The following is a 14,130-nucleotide window of genomic DNA, read 5'->3' as shown; positions in this document are numbered from 1 at the left end:
TTATGGGTTCCTAAGTCTTAAGTAAGTAACTTGTCACTTAATTGCTCTTTGTAAAAGAATAAATGGAACCAAGAAAGATGATCCTGGCAATGGGTTAGTTTTATGGAACATTGACAGGGATCCCAAATTTGGTAAATTAGAGTTAGGAAAAGGGACTGCTGGCCCGTAATAGTTTTTGCTTTACAAATTGGATCTGGAAAAGAAATAAGTGTCTGAAAAATCAAAGCAGAATTCATTGGAAAGAATGAGGGGTCAACTGGGAGCATTTCCTTATTTTGCGCAATGGCCTGTCATTTACCTCCGAGGAGTGACAGGAAGAAGAATGTCTTAGTCCTAATTAGTGTCTTATTTCAACAAATCCAGCGTTGTGGTTTGTGCTCAAAAGAAGGATGGGGTGGGAACACGTTGGGGAAAATGGGGTCATGCAGCAACAGTCAACTCTTTGGTATTGATATGTGAAGAGGAATTTTTTGGCGCTTCGTAGCTAATGCCTGCAAGCATGAAATATCATCATCGTGAAAAAAATCCTTGTGCTTATCCCCAAATTTTCCACAGCAAGGAACTCCTCTACGGGTTAAGTTCACACGGTGTGAAGAAATCTTTTCCTTATTGCTTCTATGTTTACTCAATTTTCTAGCCATCAGTTTTCAAGAATGACTCCATCATGATACATCAGGGAAGATTTGCCACTGCCTCTGCGAAAGAAGCCGTCTTCTTCTTTTTTTTTTTAATAATTGGAAACAATTTTCATTAATCTTTCATTTAAACGTATCATAGTATGAAGTACAATCATAATTCCTCTTAAAGGCACAAAATATATTTGAAGATAGGACAGTTTGGGAAGAAAATAATCAAGTCATAGAGAAGTTTCCAACTAGGAAGTGACTTAAAGACATCAACCAGATCAGCAATTCCCAATCTGAGAGATTTGGGGATCTTCTTTGTCAAATGGTTAGTAAATATAAATAATATTTATAGTCTAAATATCTATCTAGTACATTGAGTATTGTGATTTCATTTAAAATTGATAATGAATTTAAGGTGGCTTGGTGGCGCCTGTAGTTTAATTGATACATAACAAACATGTAACCTCTGTCAGGTGGGGAGATGTGGCAAAATAATCTTTTTACATTATAAGAGGTCTTCTTAGGGGACTTAGGAAACCCTGGGCTGGCAGCATCCACATACAGGCCTAAATGGGTATCAGCAATAAACCTATTACAGACCATAGCCAAATCCAGCCCTGGGCCAGACCTAAAAAACTAGCATCTAGCCTCAGACAAGAATGGATAAAACCTCACAATTCTTCTTCCATCTCTTGCTTTTTTCCTCAAGTCAGTGCTCCTTGGGACTGCAACGGGCACTTGTTTATTATGAAATTACTGCTTTTCAAACTAACAACAGATAATACCTGCTTTGGTGAATTAGCTTTTATATAACACAAAATGTTTAAAGTCTTTTATTAGCTAATCCTTAGCAAGAACTGCTACAATGGAGTGGTGCTGGATTACTTTTTTTTTTTACAATGAAGGTATTGAAAAATATAGGAAAGTGTTCAAGATCAAGTTATTAAATTTGATATTCAAAATATGAGTCCTAGAACATGAATTCTGTTCTATCAGATGCTAACTTCTGAAAAAAAAACTGATTTTATTCTAAATTTAGCCAAATATTAACCATATGGGAACTTTTTAGCAAGTTCCACTTGAATGAAGAATTTATGTCCTTCAGGATAATTTTTAAAATGTGTGCTAAATAGTGTCTTATAAACTACAAATAAAACACAGATTTCCAAGCAAAATTCTGGGCTCTCTCTATCCCCATATATCACCTTTATGGGAAAGTGACTGCTTCTCTTTTCTCCTTGACCAAAAATCAACAGACTGCCATGCCATCTTTCAGTGATTTATTTATTCATATCATATACAGTTAGAGACAAAAATAAAGAAGGGAGGAATATATATTGAGTGTAGTGATCCTCCCTTTTTTGAAATAACCTTTATCATAGACTTTTTTTTAAAAGTCATTTTCCTCTGGACTAATCCATTCTTAATTGAGAATTAGTATAAGAATTCAAAAAGGAAAATTTCCTTGTTTTTCTTTCAGTATATACAGAGGTAGAGGAAAGTAGAAATTTAGAAAGCTTTAAAGTCTAATAAATAGTAAATGATTATTTCTTATTGATTGACCTGATAATTTGAGGAGTTTTCTGAAACCAAAAATGATTCCAAAACATTTACAAACTTACGTACCATTTGAATGTTGACTGAATGGTGTGGATGGCTGATTAACTGATTAGATCAGTGAATTCACTCAAAGACACTATCTTCTGCTTGTGGTTCTGTTTAGATTCAGAACCATAGGTGGAAAGGAACATGAAAGTAGTGAATATTTGTTCTTAAATCTAAATGTGGATGGATGTACCTAATAAGAATAACAATGACAACTACTATTTATACCTAACATTTTTAACTCACTAGGTAGTTTAAAATATAATGGCTTACTTATTCCTCTAAATAACCCTGTGAGGTCAGTACATTTTTATTTCCATTTTACAGATGAGACTAAGGCAAAATAGTAAGGAATTTGTTCAAGGCCCTTCAGCTCATAAACAACAGAGACGGGATTGAAACCAGGCAACCTGACTCCAGGTGGTACCAGACTCTTTCACCATCACACTGTGTTGCTTTGACCCACAGCAACACCTGGTTCACTGAAAGTGCAGTGCTTGTTATATGTGCGACGCTCTCAGATATTTTCATTAAAATCCACGTTTCTGGAGTTTTCTAGTCTCAAATTCTTTGCAAAGAGCATTCACATCCCTTTGCAGATAGTTTTTATACTCCTTCCTTAAGACAAATGTCCTATGTTGCTGTTATCCTATTAAGAAGAAAATCAGGTGTGCCAGCCTTCCAGCTTCCATTGCCAAAGCATTTGTTAATCTTACTATTTTATGGTTCATTGTGTTTATGTAAAACATTTTATTCTACAAATGTCCCATCAGAAATGTCACCTGTGAATTTCATCAACAGAATGCTCTGAAAAAATCATTCAGTAATCGCAAAATGTAAGAAAAAGATACTGTGTGATATTAGGAACCTGATAGCTGACGCTGCTGCTTCTTGTACTTGCCGTGAACTGTGCCCTAGTAATAGAAGAGCCTCCCCTTCCGTCGCTTATACCCACAGAGCATTAATTACACACGTAGTGATGATGAATTAGGAATGCAGCTATCCCTATTTAAAGCACTGCTATTTCATGTTTAGCTAACTCCTAGTAGGATGTGATCATACATTGCCTACGTTGGTGCTTCTGCTCCTTAAGCAACATTTTACAGTTAAAGGTTAACTTTCAGAGTCATTGATTCAACAATCATTCAATAAGCATTTTATGTCTCATACAACCACACATCAGCCTTTGAGAAACTTTGCAATTCATTTCTAAATCATCTGCATGATTATTGCATGATTGCTTATGGATTTATGTAGTTTCATAAATATTTAATGTTAATGTCATTATCAGGTGTGGAAAAAGGACAAAACATACACAATAGATACTTAAGCTTGAAACTTTCTTGTCTGTCAGTCTCTTCAAAGATATCTGAATTACTTTCTAAATTTATGTCTCAATAAACATTACCTAGGATTGCTTAATTGATGCAGACCCTGGGGGTAAAAATCTCTAGAAGATAGACTGCCACAAAAATCCTAGGAATTGTTTTATGATTAATATTTTTTCTCAGTTTAGCACTACCACTAACAGACAGGTTAAAAACCTGCTAGTGAGAGCAATAAAACAATAGCTATTAAGGCCTTCATTTTTATTGCATTGGCTATCGCTGGTAATATCTATTTGACTTAGAAATTATCCCCAATAAAATTACACACAAATGAGATTGTATTCTATCTTGCAATGCATCTTACTCTGTAAGGAATGATTTGTGTAACTGCTAATAATTTATTGTACGGCTGGCTAGACACCAATTCTCACCCATGGCTGCACTTTAAACTCACTTAGTCAGTTTCGGAAAAAATTCCTGAAGTCTGGACCTTACTTTCCCAAAGGTTGTGATTCATTTGGTTTGGGAAGGGCTTCAAATGAATGTATCCTTATAAGCAGAAAGCTTGATGTTTTAACTAAAACATGGAAAAAAGAAAGAATACTGAGCCGCATAGTTTAGATCCAAGTTCTAGTTCTGACTGAACATAAACTTTTGTGTGGTCTTGTATAGGTCATTTAACAGCTCTGGGCTAGATTTTCTTCATTCTTAAAATGCAGGTTTGAACCATATGATCTCCGATGGTATAGCTTTCTATGACTTCTGAATCTGGTACTGAGAAGAGGGAAGCACAGCTTTTTATCTCTTGACTGTATGTGCTTTAAGCATTGAGCAATTTTAGGCATTGGCTAAAATATCCTAGAGTGATAGCACAGATAATGTCCTCAGGATTTGAAAAAGTGGTTTATCTTCTAAACAGGCTACTCCAGTTCTCTAGATCTTGCCTTCATCTCCCATAGTATTTTTGCTTAGGTGTTTTGGTCATTTTCTTCCCCTTGCTTACAACTTATAAATCATAAACTCCACAAAAACTATGTGGGGTTTAGAAACTTGAAACTCTTGATCCTGTTGCAGATAAAGAGGACTGTATTGTAGTATAAACCAAATCACATTTATGACAAAAATTTCACTTTTTCTGAGAGAAAAAAGGGTATATGATAAATGTGCCAAAAATCAGAAAAAAAAATTTATGGAAAGAAGGAAGGAAGGGAGGAAAGAAGGAAGGAAAGAAAGAAAGAAAGAAAAGGAAAGGAAGGAAGGAAGAGAAAGAAAGAAAAAGAAAGAAAGAAAGACACTAAATCAATAATAGTTAGAAGCAGTAAGTTGCAATCCTGGCTCCTATCATTCGTGAGTCTTTTGACCTTATGAGCTTGTTTATACTGTAGTAGCCTCATCTGTAAAACCTGGAAATAATTGTTCCTGGCATTCATCTCAGATATTTATTTAGTGCCAAGATATATAAGAGGGTCAAAAATTTAAAAGGGCAACCATGATAGTGCTGGATTCCCAAAGCAAAAGGTGGGCGTTCCAAACAGGAGGCATAGGTACCAGTAGCAGGTGGAACAATGAGGTCTAGACAATAGGAATGGAGGAAGAAGTTTGGCAAGAATGAGGTCACTGGTAACCTTTCAGGAGAAAGTTCAGTGGAATGGAGAGGACAGAAGTCAGATTACAGGCACATAATGTCCTGTATTTCTTCTAATACTAAATATTACTAGCAGAGGAGTTGTCAGTGAGCCTCAGCATGGGAATATTCATAGCACAGGCATCCCAATAAGTCATCAAAACTAAGTGTAAAACTCATGTAGTAGAGATGAGTCATTCTTCCAGGCAGGCCTCTGTTTAACTCATATAGTATTCAAATGAACAAGATAAGGAAGCTGCTTATGGTGGACTTTACTATAACATGCTTTTCTTATCTTTTGCTTATTTGATTTGGAGAGAAATATCAAAAATAATTTTCTTCACCTCTACATAGCTCTAAGAAGGTATCCTTATATATTTTAATAGAGGGATTAGGGACAAAGTGATCTATACATACATATTGAGATTCTATACATACTATCTCATTCACTCCTTATTTAAGTGTTTTGGTCTCTCCTCTTATTCCTTTCCTACCTATCCCTATTCCACTATTTGTATGTGAGGGTGAGGGGGTACAGGGAGATATTGGGTTGGCCAAAATGTTTGTTCAGGTTTTTCTGTAAGATGTTGTGGGAAAACCCAAACGAACTTTTTGGCCAGCCCAATACATACAACAGGTACTCTATATATAGAGAGTATACATACACACATATACACACACACACATATATAGTATCTGTTGTATCTGCAGTGAGGGCAAATAGCTGACTTTAGAGAAACAGACGTGGATCATCATTTTCAATCTTTATATGGTGCTGTAGAACTTAAACTGATTTGGACTTCAGAATAGCATAAGATCAAAAAAATAAGGGGCTTCCCTGGTGGTGCAATGGTTAAGAATCTGCCTGCCAATGCAGGGGACATGGGTTCGAGCCCTTGTCAGGGAAGATCCCACATGCTGCGGAGCAGCTAAGCCCATGCACCACAACTACTGAGGCTGTGCTCTAGAGCCCGTGCTCCTCAACAAGAGAAACCACAGCAATGAGAAGCTCCACAATGAAGAGTAGCCCCCATTCGCCACAACTAGAGAAAGGCTGCGCACAGCAATGAACACTCAACACAACCAAAAATAAATAAAAAGTAAATGTATTTTTTTAAAAAATGACGTGAAAGGAATGCCAGTCCTACAACTCCTAGAGTCTCCTCTCAAGTTACTGTGGCTCTTGGACTGTAAATTCAGACTCAAGATTCTTCAAAACTCCCATCATCTCACCAATCAACTCCCCAAACTCCCTGTAACAGCATTAATTTTCCTTCCTCTTAAGATGCCTCTTAATACATACCTATTTGTAAAATCTAGTTATCTTTCTAGCTTTGTACCAGAGGAAATAGTTCTTCAGATCTATCGGTCCTGGGTTAGTGTAACTGCATTCCTAAGAATATAAGAAAAATAAAGTTAAAGGAAACCCAAAATCTCACCCAAAGGAAACCTGAGTTTTACATGAATCTTGAACCAATTTCCTAGAGGCCTCCTGTACCCTACCTAGATGACAGAGTGTGTCTCTGGATTTGGAAAGAAGATCGCCTAGGTAGCTGTGGGTCTCCACAACGAATGATTGTAAACTGCCCTTCCCTTTGCTGCCAGTCTTGTAATGGATATCATGGCATCCTAGCAGGAAACCTTCCACTCTTTGTTCTGGTGTCTGTTGTACCAAGGTCTCTGGTGGCTCTGATAAGTCCTTGACTCTCCAAAATCACAAGTCAATAAAAGATATTCAAAATCAAGCTCAACAATGGATTGGGATAGGCTAGGGATAGCTTTTGATGTTAGAGGATAAATTTGAGGATGGAACCATCGATGTTTATACATTTCTGCTTTTGTGACTTTTTAGTTCAAAATAGTTTTATGACACTTGAGCCACAGGTTCTTGGCAATTTTGTTTAATTTTTGTCCTGGCTCACATTCAAATGAGTGTCAACTTTATTATTACTTCCTCTGGGAAACTTCCCTCATCTTCCTAGACCATATTAAGGACTTCCAGTGATGGCCTTTATTACATCCTGAATTTTCTTCATCATAAAACTTATCAGTTCTTCATGTACTTGCTTCTTTGCTTCTCTCATGGAAGAATAAGCGCTATGAGGAAAGGATCCATAACTGTGCTTTTGAGTAACTTGAAGTTCAAATTTTTAGAACATTGCCTGGCACATAATAAGTTACACAATAAGTATTGACTTTTATTATTGTTAGGAGTGATTTAAAAGTTGTATTCTGAATACCAGATTCTAATATTCTTGAAGCCAAAGTAATGCCTTACTTGTGTTTGGATACACTGCTATACCTAGTGTCTTGCACATAGTAGGCACTAAATACATAGTTGTTGAATGAATTTGTTGATTACCAAAGCTGAACTCCATATTATAAATTATAAGAAGAGAAGGAAATTACATTGGGACTCAGTTGTCCTATATCTGGCAGTGATCCAACATGACAATGTTAATAATTATTGCCAGTATAATCCTATTACATTAATAGTGTGTACCAGTTTTGTTAGATATCTACGAATCAAATTTAGGGCCAATGGCAAGGAAAACTTGCCCATTAAGCAGACACTTAACACATTTTTGACCAGGGACGTATCATGGCCGTAGGTGTTAGTTTCTGCAAAAAATCCCCCGGTCAATTTAACAATACTTCTCTGCACTGATCAGTACCACTCACAAGTCACAGTGTCACAGGATGGGTTTGGTGTGGACAGCCAAAAGCTTGTTGAGCAAAAGAAATACTTGAAGCAATCTCCAGAAAATGCTGCTTGTTAAAGACTATAACATCTTGAATCGTGCTGAGAACTGGTCAGAGAGGAGATGAATCATTTTGAGAAAATCCTACAGCTTAAGGAGCCAAGGGACTCCTTCTGTTGGTAACCCAGCAATTAGGAGCCCAACCAACACAAGACTCTTGTGTTCCACATGAAAAAGACAAATACGCTTATCATATTTGGATGCCCATCATTGTGAAGATTAATACAGGAATGATACTGAGGCCTGAAAGATAAACACATCTGCACTGTTATTAAGAGAAGTGGCATCACCCAATTTCATGGATTAACCAAGTTACTGCTATTGCCACTTTCTACATTTGAAGTATCTGAAATACCTTTACATCTATATCCCTGATGTATGAAGAACTTAGCAACTATGATAGAAGGCATAAGACAGCCGAAGTTATTCAACAATCTTAGGTTTAACTAAACGGTTTTTGATAGACAGGAAAAACAGCGTAGTACTTATAATGAATAAATTATAAATACATAAATAAAAATAAACAGCTAAGAAGACCAAATTACTTCTTTTTATTACTAACAAAATTCATGCCTCCAGATTCTTCATTGATTGGCCTGTACGTGTGTTCACTTGTAACTTTTTTCCTGAATACAGTTCCATTATGTATATTAGAGTTGGCAGTTTGTCGTTTCAAAGTTATTTTAGCAAAATTTAGCAAAGTTATTTTAGCAAAGTTATAATTTTCATGAGGTTTTCTCAACCTCATGAAGTACTGTGGGGTCTGTCAGACTTTTCTTGGCTGGGGCTTAAAACCATTTTACATTCTGATGCAGCATACCCAGGGATATATAATTATATCTTTCTGAAATACGTGTCTTAAAAGCAATATTTTATCTTGATGAAATGTGCTGTGATCTCTTCTATTTTATCTCATCTGAAAGATGGAATAGGTGAGAATCATTAAAATGTATTTAATTACACACTAGTTGGTTGTGATATGCAGTTTAGAAAAAGGAAACACATAGATCAGTGATGCTTTAGAGCAGTGGTGAGTCCTGTGGGACTTAAAGCCATAGGGGCTATATGAGTGGATGGGGGCTCAGAGTTTCTGTCATGGTCAGAAATGGGAGAGAGAATGTGTGTTCTTTGGAGTGGATGGATTCCAGGTTCTCACTCCCACTTTTGCTACATTTTGCTCTATATACAGGTCTTCCGTAGAAAATTTCATTTAAGGAAACATGTCATTGGGTAAAAAGTTTGACAGCTGTCTCTGCACATAATAATTTCCTTAACTTATAGGTCAAATCCTCTTATGACAAAAACAACTATTTCTGAAATCACTATATAAACTAAAAACTTTCTTATATGTTGTGCTGTGTATTTTAAGCAATACTTCAGGCACAAAGTTGCAGTAAAACTGAAGTATTTGTTCGGGTCCTTATATTTTCTTAGAATGCAGTTTTTCTTACATCTTTTAAAACTGACATCAGAAGTTTGGAATTTATATTACGGGCTTGTGTTAATTTGGTTAGATAATTTACACGAATTTTAACCCCTTTGCTCAGAATTCAGTGCTAAGTTTTGAGGGATTGCTGTTTCTGTTTCTGGTAAGTGAAGACATTCTCTTCTTTAAGGGTCAAGATAGTTTATTTATTGCTTTACTCTTCGTGCCTGTTTAGATAAAGACCATTTCATTTCAGTCAAAAGAAAAAATAGAATATTTCTTTAGATTTTATCAGTCTGTCAGGAATGGGAACAGATTATTCTCAGAAAGATAAGTGGTATTTCAAGCACAAAGGTGACATTCCATAGTTTTAAACTAATTAAGAAGAATTAAAAATGGTTATTAGAACTTCCTAAAATCACATTTGTGTAAGATGGGGACACAAACCCAGTTTATAAAAATGACTCAAATTGGGATGTGGATGGTGGAGGGGAAGACGAATAGGAAGCAAAAGAAGGGAGAGAATTTGTGTTGATTGAATATTTGCTATGTGTGAAACATTAAGTCTATTACACATATTCCTCCTTTTAATTCTCACAACAATCCATTGAGTAGAAGTAATGATTCCCAATTTACTGATAAGAACCTGAAGGTTAAATAATATTTACAAGGTCAAGCAGTGACGGAGCTGGGGTCTGAAACTTGGTTTGTTAGAATTTTGAATCCCTGGTCTTTCCCGGTGTTCCTTTGGCTCCCAAGACTGGTCTGTTTTGGCATGGTTCCTGTAAATTGCCCTTCTTACTCCTGCCCAAGCACCTGGTTCTCACTGATCAGGTCTGAATCCCCAGCCACATTCCATCCTGTTCTCCATCTCCTGAGTCCTCTAAAAGCCAATCCCTTTGTGGCTCCTCCTCCCATTTGGGGGCCCATCTCACCCTTCAGACGCAGCACTCTTTGCTCCACTTGTTCCTTGGCTTCCACTTGACCCCAGGTTAGCTTTAACTTTTAACTACGCAACATTAGGCTACCTTAGGTTAATAAGCCCCTTGGTTTAAAGCAATACCAGAGCCCCACTTTTCTTTCTTGCAAGAAAGGCACATCTCCTCAGCGTAGTATGTATTCCAAAAGTATAAGATTAACACATGTACAGACACTTTGCCTCACAGTAACTCAGGCTTTGGAGAGAAAGCTTTTAAGTTCAGGATCTGAGGGTCTATTTACATGAGAATTAGAGGAGCTGGAGAATTGAGAGGCCCGAAGGAGTAAACTATTGGAGGTCAGCAACTGGTTCCCAGATGAAGCCATTGGAGGCTTGCAGAGCCAAGAGTCAACCCTTTCCCCAGCACAAAGAGCTCATCAGATAGGGAAGAGGGTCACTCAGAGGGGAAGACAGTTGAGGGTCATAAGCTTGAAGTAGAAAAGCAGTAGTGGTTGGGGACGAGAAGTGACTGGGTGCATGGAGGGCATAAAACGCGGAATGTTTTCTAGCCAAAGGCTGAACAGGAAGGCTGGAATTATGAGTAAGTCAAGCGTGAAGCTGTGCCATCTGGTTTTGTAGAAAATGAACAGTAGAGAGACGTAGTTTGTTTCTTTTTTGTTTTTGTGTGTGTGTGACATCACAACAGAATGTAATGCTGTTGAGGGAAACGGGATTTCTCCTTACTGTTAAACCTGAGTAGTGGAAAACAGTCAAGAGCTTTTTCTCAGGTGACTTATAGATCCTTAGGAATAGAGGTTTCTTGCACGTGGGATCCTACTGACACTGACAACCTGGAGAACTCTGGTGTAGAATTCACAAAAGACCCTCCTCTTTTGTAGGTCAGAGATGGACGTGGGAGAAGGATTGAATTTCCCCAGGCGACACTAGAAAGGCTTGAGGAACTTTTTAAGTTTCTTTCCTTTTCCCCATGGTAAACCAGGCACCATGTGTCACATTTCTTTCATATCCTCCGGCTGCTGGCTCTGTACCTGGAACATAAACAGTGCTCCATTAATGTTCTTTAGGTGAATGAATGGGTTTGGCATCAAACAGGATGATATATGCAGAAGTACTGAAGAGGGTGGAAGGTAAAAAGAGTGCTTGGAGCTAGATTGCCTGGTTTCAAATCCATACAACCGAGTTTACTAATTGTGTGACTTGGGGCAAGTCACTTAAGCTTTCTGTGCCTCAGTTTTTTGCCATTGATAAAGAAGAAATTATAGTATTACTATCCCTTAAGGATGTTGTGGGTCTTAAATAAGCATAAAGTATCTAGAACTGTGCCTGGTCCATAGTAAGAGTTCAGTAACTTAGCAACTTGAAAATTACAAACCATACCAGGTTCTTATTGTTTTTTAAATGACCAAGATTGGATAAAAGGCTAATGCAATACAGTAAACCCCTGGAATTCAAGTGTATAATATTTTAAGTTTGTTTATTCTCAGCCCTAATGGTTGTAACTTGGAGTAATTTGTAATTTTACTTATGCATGAATTTAAATTGTCAATACTGTTAGACTTGTATGCAAGATGAATCTTATCTCTGGTGAATCTTATCTCTTTGAAATTGGCACAATCATTGTAATAGATTATTCAAATAGATTATTATTCATAAATATTCACCCTCCTACTGCCACTCCCCTACCTCTTGATTCTGGTTTCTGCCGCCTGACTTGCTTGGGCCAATGGGACATGAGCAGATGTAGTGCAAGCTAAGGTTTAAGAAGTACATGCATGGATGGGCTTGCTTTCTTGCATCTCTGCCATCATCATGAAAAACACTGCCTGGACTAGCCACTGGTTCCAGGAAAGGGATGAGAAACATGTGGAGCAGAGCTAAGCCCTTAGCCCAAACCAGTCAAGATCAGCCCACCACCAGCCAAATTCCAGACTCCTGAGGAAGCCCGTCCAAAATCAGCAGAGCATCCCAGCTCCTTCTAGGCACTGCTTCATCTGTATCCTACAGATTTTAATAAGATGTATTTTTATTTTCATTTAATTGAAAATATTTTAAAATTTCACTTGAGACTTCTTTGACTCAAGTGTTGTTTAGAAGTGTGTTGTCTTATTACAAAATATTTGGGGATTTTTTCCAGCTATTTTTCTGTTGTTGATTTCACATTTAATTCCACTGTGCTCTGAAATCAGACTTTCTATGATTTCTATTCTTTTAAATTTGTTGAGGCTTAAAATATGGTCTGTCTTGGTGAATGTTCCATGGGAGCTTCAGAATAATGTGTTTTCTGCTGTCCTTGGATGGAGTATTCTATAAACGTCAATTAGGGCATGTTGATTTATAGCGCACTTCAGTTCAACTATATTTTTACTTATTTCCTGCCTTCTTGATCTATTAACTACAGAAAGAGAGGAGTTGAAGTCTCCAACTGTAATAATGGGTTTGTCTATTTCTCCTTTCACTTCTATCAGTTTTACCTCACTTTTTTTTTTTTTTTTTTAATGCTCTGTTACTAGGCACATACACATTTAGGACTGTTCTGTCTTCTTGGAGAATTAAGCCCTATTCATTATGTAATGCCCCGCCTTATCCTTCGTAATTGTCCTTATTCAGAAGTATGTTCTCTTGGAAATCAAAAAACTCCTCCAGTTTTCTTTTCATTAACATTAGCATGGTATGCCTTTCTCCATCCTTTTACTTCTAACTTTCTGAGTTTTTGTATTTAAAGTGGGTTTCTTATGGACATCATATAGTTGGGTCTTCTTATCTATGATCTCTGACAATCTCTCTTTTAATTGCTATATTTAGAACAATTCTTATTTAAAGTGGTGTTTTTCATATAATTGGATTAATACCTACCATACTTGAAACTGTTTTCTATTCATTGCATTTGTCCTTTGTTTCCATTTTTGGCTTCAACTATTTTTCTGCCTTCTCTGGTTTTAATTGATTGTTTTATATGATTTTCTTTCACCTCCCCTTTTAGCATATCAATTATAATACTTTTTTTAAAGTTGTAATGCTTGCTCTAGAGTTTGAAGTACACATTTTAAACTAATCTAAAGCCATCTTCAAATAACATAATACTGCTTCACATGTAGGGCAAGTATCCTATGACAGGGTATTTCCAATTTTTTCCTCCCATCCCTTATCACATTACTGTCATTTATTTCATTTACCCACATGCTACGATCATCCAATGCATTGATATTACTGTTATTAATTTAAGCAGCTATCTTTTAGTCAGTTAACAAGAAAAATAGTTTATTATTCCTTCTTCAGTGCTTTTTCTCTTCTGTATGTAGACCCATGTTTTTGATTTATACTGTTTTCCTTCTTGAAGGACTGCTTTTAACGTTCTTTACAGGGCAAGTCTGCAGGCAATTACTTTTCTGTTTTTGTTTTTCTGAGAAGTCTTTATTTCTCTTTTACTTTTGAAGGGTAATATCGCTTGATATAGAATTCTAGGTGGTCGTTTTTTCTTCCATCACTTTAATTATGTCACTCCATTCTATTTGCATGGTTTCAGATGTGAAGTTTACTATAATTCTTACCCTTTTTCTTCTACAAGAACATGCTTCTCCAGCTTTTTTCAAGTTTTTCCTTTTGTCTTTGGTTTTCTGCAGTTTGAATGTAATTTGCCTAGTTGTAGATTTTTTGTTATTTATCCTGCTTGATATTTTCTGACCTCCCAGGATCTGTGCTTTGGTGTCCATAATTAATTTCAGAAAATTCTCAGCCACTGTTACTTCAAATATTTCTTCCATCCTATCCCCTTTCTTTTCCTTCTGGTATTCCAACTGTGTGTGTGTGTGTGTGTGTGTG

This window comes from Neophocaena asiaeorientalis, unplaced genomic scaffold (assembly GCF_003031525.2).
Source record: "Neophocaena asiaeorientalis asiaeorientalis breed wild unplaced genomic scaffold, Neophocaena_asiaeorientalis_V1.1 scaffold148, whole genome shotgun sequence".
NCBI classification, from domain to species: domain Eukaryota; kingdom Metazoa; phylum Chordata; class Mammalia; order Artiodactyla; family Phocoenidae; genus Neophocaena; species Neophocaena asiaeorientalis.
The sequence above is the reverse complement of the archived record's forward strand: the minus strand, read 5'-3'. Positions refer to the sequence as shown.